Here is a 13,993-nt window from a genome sequence, read left to right on the forward strand (position 1 = left end):
ACTGACTTATGTTAAGGGAGCAATGTTGATGGAAGGGAAATATCTGCCTTCATGTATATTTTAGGGGATTGGCTGTATCTTTAAAAAGGTAGGATTTGTTAAATAAAGTTAAAAGACAGACCAAGAGATAAATTAACTGTGAAATGGGACAGGAGACAAAACTACTAAGACACAAACACTAATGCAGACTAAACTAAAAAAGATAAGTTGAGCTAGAGTACAGATGTGCTTAGGGGCGCTAAGTGTACTTCTCTAGTAGTTCTGTTCCTTTCCCACAATGAAGTTCTGTCTAAAAAGAAATATGCAGGATGTATTTGATATCAAAAACTTATCATCTGCAAAGAGGCCTAATGTTCATTCCAATGAGTATTTGTAAACAGAAGATCATCTTTACCTGATCATCTCATTGTACAGTTATTAAAATAATACTGATGGTTTGACAAATTTATATTATTGGCTAATGCTATGAAAACAACATTTAAGGCACAGGAAAATAATTTGAACTCCTTATTTACCTGAAAGGGTATTTTGCATTTTTTATCCCTTTATACAAGTGCAAGTTCTAGCAAGAAAATAAAAAGAGTTTTTATTTAATCTACTAACAAAGGGTGTAATCGTAGGTATTGCAAGTACCTAGTATGTCTCAAGGCTCACGTCCTTCTTTGTGTGTATACACATATACACATACACACAAACAGCAAGAATTTTTACAATAAATCATTAGCTATCTTTATGATAACTATTTTTTTTTTTTCAAATTTGAGCCATGTGAGGCATCAATGCATCTTGATAAAAGCAAATGAATTCCTGTTGTGATTCCATTGCATACATGGAATAATGGAAGCCAAAGGAGGATGATGGGGACTTGCTTTTTTCAAGTATCCTATTAGTGTCAAATCAAAATGCGACAGGACTCACCATTCTCATTTCTGGTCTCTTTCCTGTTCCCAACTGAAATAAAAGTGTGACCCAGGAATTCAGGTAAGAAAGTGAACTAGATTTTGTAGCCCCGGTCATGTGATCTACATCAGGGTAACAATGAATAAACATGTCATATGACAGGGCCAAATACCTATAAATTCCATTGGAGGCAATGGTAACCACTTTTTAACATGGTTACAAGCTCTGCTCTGTTCAATGGGATGAGTTTGAGCCATAGTGGAAGATGACAGTTTTTCCATATGTGAAAGGAGAGAATTAAACCTTCCTTACACACATAAATCTGAAACTCTGCAAGGTTTCCAGAAGCAAGAAAGCATCTCTTGCTGTTATTTAAACATATAATTAGTACTTTTATCTAAATGTGAGACAATCAGTAACAGAGCTATCAAGTTGTGACAATTTGAATGAATAGATTTTTTTAATTGTTGTTTCAAATGTCTCTTGGAAACAGTAGCACATACATCAAAACCCTTCAGCACTGAGATAAGGGCTAAGGCAGGAAAGCGTGGGATAGGGCATAGTATGACATAAATGTGGAGAAGGATATCAGCAGGACATCAGTCCTCACAGGAAAGTGGGCAGATCCACAGCTTCCCAGCTCCGTCTGCCTAGAAAGTAACAAGTATGAATATAAAACACAATTAATTTTTTTTTTTTAAAGGAAATACCTAAAAATCCTCAGATCAGATCCTTGTCTCTGCTGGGTCCCTTGTAAGTAAGTCTAGTGACCTAAGTAGCCAGACAAATTACTTAAATCTTAAGACTTCTATATGTAGGGGACTCACAAGTGGTGTACAGAGGGCATAGCCAGCTGAGCATCATCAAGCTTCACCCTCATTTTCTCCACTATAGAAGAAGCATGGATCAGCCTATCAGAGCATGATAAGAACATGCTGTCACTGGAATGACAGTTTGCTCTATGCTATGCCAGAGACCATTCCAGATTTTGATTGCCCCCTCATCCCTTTGACTTCATTTTAATCTCCTTCTCCCCCATACATAAACACACACAAAAAAATCACTAATCAAATGACTTCTCCTACAATATGGTGAGGAAGGAAATTGTTCTTGGTATTTCTGCTTTGAAATACTTGGGAGATGCTCACAAATAAGAAAATATTTAAAGACATAAGAATGGCATGGGACACTGACACCGGATATATAGAGACTAGGGCTGTGTGAAGCTTCGGGTACTGATTCAAGGAGATTCAGCCCACCCAATTCAGCGGCCATATCTCCAAATCCAAATCAAATCAGGAGACCAATAAAAAGGTCTAAATTGATTCGGAAAAGATTCGGAGAGCTTTGGAGGTCTAGGAAGTCTCCGCTTGCCACTGCAGGGAGCTGGACTGGACTCCATGTTGGTAAGTAGAGTATGGGGGAGAGGGGGCTGGAGAAGAGGGAAGTGGACGATGGAGGAACCCCCACCAGGCCCCATCCCCTGCCTGCTCTCCCAATCCCACTCCCATGGCTGCCCCGCCCAGCCCCAGTTCTTGAAAAAAAAAAAAAAAAAGCCCGCACTCACTGGCTGCTGCAGTGACCATCGGGGCCTCTGGGGGCTCATGGCAGAGCCCCCCATGCAGTGTGGGGCAGTGGGAAGCAGCAGGGATTGCCTTCCCACCTGGCAGGAGCTGGTGAGCCTGGGGCTTTTTTTTTTTTTTTTTTAAAGAGCCAGGAGTTGGAGCCAGGCAGGGCAGCCATTGACAAGGCTAGGAAAGCGGGCAGGGGATTCGGAGATTTGGCCAATTCAGCAGTGGCCAAATCTCTGGATCAGATTCTGCCAAATAGATTAGGGACAGTGATTCGAATCACCGAACAAATTACTGTCTCCTAAATTGGCCAAATCTGAAGCAAATACTAGCTGCTTCACACAGGCCTAATAGAAACACTGGTATAAATCAAAATAAACTCCACTAATGTCAATGGACCTGAGAGGTCATAGGTATGACCCAGATGTGGAAGGGTTGGAGTTGGGGTTCAAAAGCCAAGGGTTAATGATACTGGAAGTCCAGAAGTCAAAGCCTAGGGTGACTATCCCAGATGTCAGTCCAAGTCAGATATATCATGCTGGGTGTTGAGGCGGGTACTCAGTAGAGAGGACTGTAGTCCAAGGCAAGAAGAAGCAAGGTACTGGGGTCCAAGGCAAAAACAAGACATGGGGAACAAAGGCAGGAATAAGGCTGGAGGCAGGGCAGGAGGGAGGGAGGCCAAGGCAGAGGTAAGACAAGAGAAAGTCAAGAATTCAGAGCCAGAGATACAAGCCAAGGGCTCAGCAACAGAGTCAGGGTCAAGACAGTAGGAAGGGATCAAAGCTAGGAGGTCCAAGATAGGAGTAGCAAAGATACCAAGAACACTGTTACAGGGACATAGCCCTGCAGGACATGGGAGGATTTTATAGCCTTCCCATCAGGGGTTTATGGCCCCCTTTGGTCCTCCTAGGACACCTGATCCCTGATTATGGACCCTCAAGAAAGAGCCCAGGCTAAGTTGGAACAGGTGCATAGTTAGCCACCTAGTGGTATTGTTGCCTGATCTTGTGCTTCCAGATGCCATGGATTGGGAGTTTGAATCGCACAGGTCCTGATATGAGACAAGATTATATTTGTCCCCTGAAACCATAACATAATTTTTAATCTATTTTGTCCTAGAAATAACTCTCATTCTTCATAATATTTCTAAGAAAAAATGACCTTTTTAAATGGAAAGCTTGAAGAATTCTATCATGAGCTATCAAGCTTTTGCCTACACTCACTTTGGATTATTTTAGCATTCTTATGGTATTACTGGTGAAGTACTTTGATAATATATTTTTGTGCTATAAGAATGACAGCTCCCTGGAAATGCATACTCCATAAACATTTGGACACAAAAAAAGTAAATATATATAACAAAAATAGGTAAAAAGAGATGAGATGATGGTCTGACTAATCTGAAGTTAGTGATCTGTCACCAGAGGATGCAAGATTTGCAGGTGCCTAAAGTCAGATATGGTGCATCATGTCATAGATCCCTCTTTGAAAGAACTCATATGCTTCAGTTGATTGAAAAATGTTATCAACCAGCCTCAGGAAAAGAATGTAAATTTCTGTTATATATAATAGCTGGTTATACTTAAAAAAAAAACCATCTGAGGTAACAAAAAGTAGAAGATATAGAAAAATGATACTTGCAGAATTAAAAAAAAAAATGCAAGACAAAGGTGGGAAAAACTAGCCCTTCTGGATGCTTGACTTATTGCTATTGTTGTTGTTATTCTTATTAGTTATTGAGACTTGCAATGGCAAGTATGGCTTAATCCACAGGGAACAAGACTGGGCTCAAGGACCCATCTACAGACTCCCTATTTGCCTTGAGCAATGAATATATCTGAACTGTGCCTCGATTCCCTACTTATCAAATGGGGATAACAGTTGCCTAAATGCAAGGTTGTTGTGGTGATATTCTGCTCACAGGAAGTCCTCTGTCTCTTTGGCTAGTGCCCCTAAGGAAGCAACAGGAGGATGTGGAGACAATTTAATAGGGAATTCACAATCATTTTTCAGGATGGTTTTGGATTTTGGAAGAAAACTGTACATTTATGAGTAGCTTGATATAAATGGTCAGCCTAGGTTAGGATGGCAATATAGATGGGGAGAAAAAAGAAACCTCCAGAGAAGACTTGCACTACCAAAGTCAGTAAAACTCCAATGTAGTGTTTATAAAACCAAATCATTCTCAAGTCACTTAATGGCTTGATTAGATTTAGCCCAAACAAATATCAAAATATTTTGTTTCCAAACAGAAGACTCTTATACAAACCTTCCTTATCATAATGCACAGGTACATGATCAAATTAGTGTAATAGTGTTCAATGCTAACTCAACAGCTTGATAATTCAATTTAAAAAATAAAAATACCCAGCTGACAATTGAATGTCTGGACTATGAGTTAACTGTACTCAAGGGTAGTGGCTTCCCTTCCTGATGTAACCCCTCTGAAGTGAGATAATGTATTCTGCTCCTAAAGTAAGGGCAAGTGGTAGCAGTGATATTACTTCAGGTGCCTGAAAAGCACCTTTGTGAGTACCAAATCTTGTATAACCTTTCACTTCTGCTATGAGTTGGCCAGTAGTGGCCTTAGGGTTGTTGGGCCCTTGGCAAGAGAGTCATTTGGGGCCCCTTAGAGGCTTAATTTTGTTGACCTATAAGCAAGTTGGACATTTTCTATTTCAATTTCATTTTGCCCTATCCATGAAACTGCAATGAAAGTATCATAATACAATATTAATAATACAAAGAAAGATTTTTTTAACATTGAGCTATATTCTAAGTTCATTCTAGGTTCAAAATTTTGAGGCCCCCTAAATTGTGAGGCCCTGGGTGGTCTCAGTTTGCCCTCCCCTAAGGCCACTACTGAGTTGGCATACTCAATAAGGTAGGTCTCTTAAGGCTTCTGCCACATCTGGAGATCTCTCACTGGGCCTGAGGAAGAAAAAGCTCACTCATGATCATCATGCATGCGTTCTCATTTCCCAGTGCAGTTAAAGTACTCTAATGCACCAGAGTAAAACTACTATAAGTTTCTCAAACCAGCTCTCATAAAGAATGTCACATCCAAAGTCATTTCAAAAAGATACACAAAAGATATTTGTTTGCATAAATATAGGGGCAGTGATACTGAAATAACAAAATGCAAGCTCCTACTCCATAACAAGGATTCCTCTGTAGGCTAGCCCTGCACAAAAAATGGTTGGCTGTAACATTGGCCAGTGGTAGTAGCTCATCCCCATAAAAACTTAAAGGGTGCAGACTCTTGCCATGGACCATTTCCCTTTTTTTGGTCTCTGTAGCTGCAGAGACAGTACAAACTACTTGCTCTCCTACAACAAGATATGAGCAGCAGAAGATGCCTGATCAGTTTGGCTAAGTACAAACAGCCAAAAAGCCCAAGGGTGAATTGATTCAATCTTCACAGATTAGTCTAAACTGCATAGATTGAACCAATAAGTAAGTGAACAGACATTCACTTTTGATTCCAGAAACGTAGCCACATACCTGAAGTGGCTCAGGCTAGAAGCTGGGGAGGGGGAGTGATAGAGCACACCTCCCTGCTCAGCTGAAGCTGGCAGCTTGGGCCAAGACTAGCCCAACCACCCACCCAGCAAGGACGAGTTTGCAGGTCAGGTGCAAAGCATCCTGGGATGCTGGAGGACTGTGAGTTAACTTGAATCTGGAGGAAATATGGGACAGAAGTTCAGTAAACCAATTTAACCTAAATCAGTTAAGTCTGCTACTGCATCCTTCCAAGTTTATCTTAAACTGGTTTCAGCCATTTTGAAAGTGGTTTATGTGTACTTCCCTGAACTTCTGTTGTGTTACAGATTTGAACCAGTTTCTGATTACTTATACCAGTTTATGTGTAATTTTTGTCCCCACCCTTCAAATACAAAAAAGGAAACAATAGGCTCTAATCATTTTGCTTTTGATCCATGAATGTAATCAATTACCAGATGCACAGATAATTACAGAGGGCAAAACAATCACCAGAAACTTTAGAAGTGAAATGTCTGGCTCTTAAAATCATATTTGCTTTAACAGAAAGATGCTGCAGATTTACACAAGTAAATGTTGACAGCCAGTTACAATTGTTGCTCTCTCTCAGGTTTGGGACTGTGTGTGCACAAGACAGCAGGCCAACAAAAAGGACTATAACTTTTAAATTTCAATTGTGTTCATATCCACTATCTTTTACCAGAACTTTGCCAGGAAGCTCTTAGGACAAAACACTAAGTTGCTGTTAATTAATATGCTCTGCTTAACAAAGGATTTTATGCAGAATGCAGAGCAGGCTGGCACCATATAGACTAACTCATTAAAATGTCTTTATGTTAATTATAATACAACTTAGTCAAAATGAATTGAAAAAAAGTCTAACTTATCCAAAGCCGGCCCCAGGGGTGTGCAGGGCCCAGGGCATATCAGCCTGTGCAGGGTCTTTGTGGTGGGAGGGGTGGGGGTGGTGAGCAGCCAGAACATGAAGCGGGCAGGGTCTGTACAACACTGTCCATGGGACCCCTCCAAAGCACGGGGCCCAGGGCAGTCACCTCAATTCACCCCCCACCCCGCAAAGGACAGTTCTGAACTTACCATGGGCATTAATTGTTCATTTTTGCATTTTTCTTTGACAATGATATAACTAATGGGATACAGTGATCAGTTTCACTATTGGGGCTTTTATTTTTGTTTGGGGGGGGTTGCATTTTCTTGGGAATGGGGAAAATGCTGTATAATTTAGGTTCCTAACAGTACTGGGGAGTGTTTATATTTCAATAAAAACAATGTTTTTGACATCTTTGTTTACAAGTTTATAAAGAAAATATTTGTATTCATATTCAAATATGGTAGCAGTACATTCAAATATTATAGCAGCAGCAGTACAGTCTGTTACTTTTACTCTTGAACTGTGCCTTACACTGAGGATAATCCCATCTTGTTCAGTGGAGCTGCTCCTAAAAAGTCAACTTTCCTCAATGAAAATAAGTCTGGCAGAATCTGGCCCTTCAAATTTTATGGAACCTTTTACTGTTAATATTATTATTGTTTGTATTATAGCAGTACATGGGAGCCCAAATCATGGAGCAGAGCCCTTTGTTGTTTTTATTTCGTTGGACAATGCAAGTGTTGGGCCTTCATCCACAATATATCTTTAAATTGAAAAGAATCACAAAATTCAGTATCGGGGAAAGCAGGGGAGGTTCTGGGGAGAGAATATTCCACTAGATATACAATCAAAGCTTTTAATCAGCCCATTCAGTCAGGTGAATTTATTCCTTTAGATGAGATTTTTTTCTGTTAATTAGGTAAGGGATGTAACAGTGCTTGTCAGAACCTGCAGCCAAATGAGTTGGTTCATCATGGCTAAATCAGTTTCAGTGGCGTATCGAGGGTCTCTGGCACCTGGGGGCCAATGCTTACATTTGTGCACCACCCACACTGTCACAGAGTGTGAGGGGGGGTGCCCCCCAGCAGCTGATCGCAGACCAGGTGGGGACCAGTGCCCAATTACAGACTCAAGGTTGGAGGGAACCCGGCAGAACCGGAAACCAGAAGCACTTCTCCGCAACGCTGCTGCTGCTTCTGGTTTCACGGCCAGCCATCACCTCCCCACAGCCCTGTGCCTGGAGACCATGGCCCCCTAGGACTCCCCCACCCCGCATCGGTACACCACTGACCAGTTTCCTTAAAATTTTCATTAGGAAGTGGAGAAGGGGAGTGAGTGAATATGAGAGTAAGAAGAGGTGTGATGGTGCTGTTTGGAGGTATGAGAGATTCAGTTTCACTTCCCTACTTAGTCTGATTTCAAGTGACAGAGGATGAAAACCCTTTGGGTGTCCCAGCCCTCCCTACCAGCTATGTGTGTGACTATTACAGGAACCCCTGCATGCAATTTTGGTTTTTTGTTCCGGTGCAGATGATGACAAACGTTATAGAATGGAATTTTTGCCCACCAGCCAGCTCCATGGACTAGTATGGCAAACTATGATGTTAGTACTAGTATCTTAAAATATATTAAACTACTTTGCTAAGTTTACTATGGAAGAATAACATAAGAATAACTTATTTTTATTTAAAAACAAGCCCTTTTCTAGGTAGCCAAATTTAAATGTGAATTGTTTTGAAAGTTTCCTAAACAGGAATTATTTTCTCCTCAATATCTACTAAAATTAACTACTAACCAGTTCACGACCACATTCTATAGCCTCTGGTCACGCAAGATATATGCCATTGACTAAGATGAATGAAGCTTGGAATAGTACCTTTATTTGTGTTAAATGTTCCATTCAACCCCTGAAAATACTCAATAACAGAAAGAGAAACCAAATACAACGTGACCCTTGTTTAGTCAACCATGTCTTCCGTAAAGTTTTTTTTTTTCTGTTTCTGGAAAGAGCTTTGAAGAAGACTTATGCAATGTTATTTATACAAACTCATAACTACTGATTCAATATTGCAAAACAAAACCTTTATTAAAATATGGTGCAGTCTAAAGTAGAGCTCACCCTTGCATCATATTTTGTGTAAAAAGACAATAAAGGTGTGTTCCTAGTGTTCCCTTACTCATCCCAACTGGAGCCTGTAAAAATGGGAACTGGTAGATAAGGGGCAATGCTTCATACTCCAATTAAAATGAAAAGCTACTGTTGCAACAACAGTGAAGGGGGAATGATTTATAAGTGTGATGATTAATCTTTTGCTTTATGCAGGATCCGGCTTCTATACTTGATTAAATATCCTTGCTAGGAGGAGACGATCTAATCAGATAAAATCATGTCCTGCCACTGTCCCCAAAATCTCATTCCCTGTTGCTTAAAAAGTTTTGAATTTTAAGTTATTATGGGTTCTTTTTAATTAAAGATGATATCACTGGCATTAATGTAAAGGTCAGGAAGTGGAAAGGAAGGCAAGAGTTTTCTTACCCAGTAGTCTAGCATATTTTTTTTCTTCTATGCTCTACTTGGATCAGCGGGCAAGGGAAGTATCATCATAACAATGACGAACACGCTTTCCATCCCAGGGCACAAGACCATAACAGGCAAATTAATTGGGACTCTGCTTTCAGCTGAAATACATCATTGTATATTCATCAGCACTGGGCATGACAACACATAGGGAGCATCACTCATGTAGATGTGGTTTGCGTAATAAAATATCAACCCGTGTCTAGCAAAGTAAAGCATTTCCTTGAAGGTTCATATATCAGCCGCCTTTGGTACCCAGAGGTGAGGGGAAAATTATAAAACACCCTGAAATAGTTCAGCTTTGTGTGGAAAGGTAGCACATGGGATGGTGATAGACATTTATAATTCTCTTTAGCACTTCATTATAGAGCACTTCTAGAATCTAAGCTACTGCCTTTCTCTTCACTTTACTTTTCCATATACCATTTGAATGAATATTTATATTTTTTAATATTTCATTTATATATGTTCATTCCTTCCTCATCATAATTCCACCCTGTTACTAAGTGACGAGACTGTGCTGTTGCTGTGTTTTCTTTCTTCTGCTTCTCTCTTCATTTGATGTTGTCATTCTCTGCACTATAGAGAAAGACTTTAGCCAAACATTAGGGAAAAAATATATTTAGCTTTCCTTCTACTACTTATATTATATGGACCATACTCATTTAACAAATTACTGGTCCCTTTGGAATATCATTGATGCTACTATACTAGCCCCTACAACATTATATTGACAAAGGAAATAAAAGCCAGAACAAACAATCTGTTATAAAACAAAAGACCTTTATCACTTGAAGTAAATGAGAATCTCTTTTAGGTATTTGCCTTGGAGGGGGTAGTGTCACAGTAAATCATACTCCATCCAAAAGAGCCCAAGAGTACAAGTATATATAGTACCTATCACCAGTTAACTGAGACCATTTTAAAATTCAAGCGTTTTGATCATTAAATCAAAATCCTTAGCTAATAGAGGCATTCTTGGCTCTGCACACAAATGTACAACTCAGACTAGAAAGGAGTTCATCAATTCATGGAAGACCAAAGCAAAGCAACTAATTCATCCTCAAAACACTACTGAACACAAGTCTTTTACCAGATTAAAATTGATTTATATATGGGCCTTTCTTCCAGGCCATACCTCAGCTCCCTATATCCCAGAATTTTCCAAGTATTACATGGGTCCCTTTCCTCCCATTGCAGTGAACCTCCACTAAACCAATGGGACTTTTGGGGTGGAAAAGAGGGAACCAGTAGAATCATAGACTCATAGAAAATTAGGGTTGGAAGCGACCTCAGGAGGTCATCTAGGCGGACCCCTTGCTCAAAGCAGGACCATTTCCAACTAGATCATCCCAACCAAAGCTTTGTCTAGCCAGGTCTTAAAAACCTCTATGGATGGAGATTGCACTACCTCTCTGGGTAACCTGTTCCGGTGTTTTACTATCCTCCTAGTGAGAAAATTCTTCCTAATATCTAACCTAACCTTCCCTTGCTGCAACTTGAAACCATTGCTCCTTCTTCTGTCATCTGCCACCACTGAGAACAATCTAGCTCCATCCTCTTTTGAACCCCCCTTCAGGTAGTTGAAGGCTGCTATTGACTCCCCTCTCAGTCTTCTCTTCTCCAGACTAAATAAGACCAGTTCCCTCAGTCTCTCCTCATATGTCATGCCCCCCAGCGCCCAAACCATTTTTGTTGCCCTCTGCTGGACTCTCTCCAATTTGTCCACATCCTTTCTGTAGTGTAGTAGCTGCAGTATCTATAGTTTATGTACCTGTGAGCTATATATACTGAGAAAAGGAGTCTGGACTTAATCAACAGCTCCAAGGTGAAAGCAGAGGGAAGAGTAAAGAGTAAGAGTGCCAAAAACAAATAGGTAACACTATGAAGAAATTTAGGCTGGAAACAAGATGTTTCATAACCACCAGATAAGTGAAGTTCAGTGGTAATAGTAGGCAAAATACTAACCTGGAGTTGATATGTTTGTGAATGGCTTTATAGAACATGTTCCTATGCAGAGAAGTAAAGGGCATTAGGGACTGAAATAATGGCTGTGAGGAGGAGGAGGAGGAGGAGGATGAAATCCAAGGGCACATAAAGAGAGGCAAGTTGATTCTCAAAGAAGCGTCCCAAAGACAGCATCAAACATCTATAAATTCAAGAGAGACTTTCAGACCCTCAAAACCTAGAGGTGTTTAATGCCATTTAACCTAGTCTGTAAAGTGCAGATTTCTTTCCAAGCCCATTCTATGGCTTTCATTCAACAGCACCAAAATATTAGGAGTTGTTTTCATGAGATTGCAGCCCCACCATCTACTAAGAAAAAACTCTTCCCAAGAGACATGGAGTGAACAATTAGACTATAGACCTCTTTAGGACTCAGAACAGGGGCAAAACCAAAAGAAACAATTTTAGATCTGAGAACTGACATCTGAATTCTGCCCAAGCTTTGAAAGGTTTCATAGTTTCATAGATGCTAGGGTTGGAAGGGCTCTATTAGATCATCAAGTCCGACCCCCAGCCCTGAGCAGGAATGAGTACTGGGGTCAGATGACCCCAGCCAGGTGTCTTGTCTAATTTCCTTTTAAACACCTCCAAGGAAGAGGAAAACACCACCTCCCTTGGAAGCTTATTCCATATTTTGGCAACCCTCACTGTGAAGAATTTTTTCCTGATGTCCAATCTGAATTTGCTCTTTTCCAGTTTGTGGCCATTATTTCTAGTTACCCCAACAGGTGCCCTGGTAAACATTGTATCCCCTATTTCTTGCTGCTCTCCCCCCCCCCCATGAGTTTGTAGGCGGCCACGAGATCACCTCTCAGCGGAGGTTGAAGTGGTTCAGGTCTTCCAATCAGTCCACATAGGGTTTTTTCTGTAGACCTTTAACCAGACAAGCAAAACTGGACACAATACTCCAGCTGCAGCTTGACCAATGCTGCATAGAGGGGAAGTATCACCTCCCTAGACCTGTTTGTGATGCACCTACTCATGCAAGAAAGGGTGCAGTTAGCTTTACTTATTACCACATCACACCGGTGACTCATGTTCATTTTGGAGTCGACTACGCCTCTGAGATCCCTTTCCACAGTTGTGCTACTTAGAGTGGTACCTCCCAGGCTGTAGGAGTGTTGATGATTCTTCCTCCCCAACACATGACACTTAACCTTGTTAAACTGCATCCTATTCTGTTCGGCCCATTTCCCCAGCCTGTCCAAATCAGCCTGGATTCACTCCCTGCTGTCTAGTTTGTGTACCTCCCCCCATAGTTTGGTGTCATCAGCAAACTTGGACAGGGTGCTTTCTACTCCCTCGTCCAAGTCACTAATGAAGATATTGAATAGTACCGGTCCCAGGATGGAGGCTTGGGGGACTCTGCTGCCCACATTTCTCCGGGTAGAAACCGACCCGTCCATCTCCACTGGGGTGGTGATGTTTAATGTTAAAATTATGCACCAGCACAGGACATAAGAGCCTCTTCTCCATAGTAACACTTACTGAATAATCTGCTGGCATGCCATAATCTTAATCTTCTCTTTCAGCAACTTTCATAAAATGCCTAAAGTCCCAAAATACCCGAAGTCCTTCTTCTGATTGTATATGTCTCTGAGTATAGCAATGGAGGTTTCATAGAGTCATGGATTTTTAAGGCTACAATGGACTATTTATGGTTATCTAGTGTGGTTTTCTATATAAATCAGGTGGTATCATTACACCCGGTGATTTCTGTTTCAAATCCACTTGGCCATTATAACACTCAATATTTATATTAGTGTTATACTGAAATCTACATATCAAATACAACACCAGAAACAAGACAGCTTTATATTTATTTGCGTTTATTCTCAAAAGTTAACTGATTCCATTTCACGTCTAACTTTTTAAAAAATGTTCTAAGATTTCAGCCCCTCTCAGCTTCACTGCTGGTTCAAGCTTATTTTTACAGCTGATTTATATACCTCTTTAAATGGATGCTTCTAATCCAGTTGTAAATATAGACAAAAGAGATATGGTCCTAGTGAACACCTCTGTGACAACAAGCTTAATTACAGCTAACGTACGCATGTTGAGGCAGGCCCCATCCTTCTCATCCAATACTATATATTCCCAGATTTTTACACACTGCAGGTTGTTATGCATCTCAGACCAACAGTTAGTTCATTAAAAAAAAAAATCTGGATTTCCTGAAATCCCTCTCATGCCTGTTTTTATCTCTGACAAAAGTTGGTCCCAGTACTTTGATAGCTGCACTTCTCTTTCTTTCTTTCTTCCCCCTCACCAGCCCCCAAGTAAAGAACAACTGTGAAGGTTCTTTCATGATGTAATTGCTCTAACTTCGAATGGATAGCAATTAATTTTAGCAGGAAAAATAGTGAGCCAAAATTCACTGGTGCGGACATAGAGAATTTCCAGTCTGGAAACAACAAATTCATCTTGTTCCCTTTGAAGTCCGATTCCTGGCATGTTTAATTTAAAATGAATATATCTCCTGCTGTGTGAATAGTCAGTTTGAAATTTGGAATGAAGTGATGTCAAGCTGCTCTTTGGTAATAAGTG

This window comes from Alligator mississippiensis, chromosome 3 (genome assembly GCF_030867095.1).
Source record: "Alligator mississippiensis isolate rAllMis1 chromosome 3, rAllMis1, whole genome shotgun sequence".
Taxonomy (NCBI): Eukaryota; Metazoa; Chordata; order Crocodylia; family Alligatoridae; genus Alligator; species Alligator mississippiensis.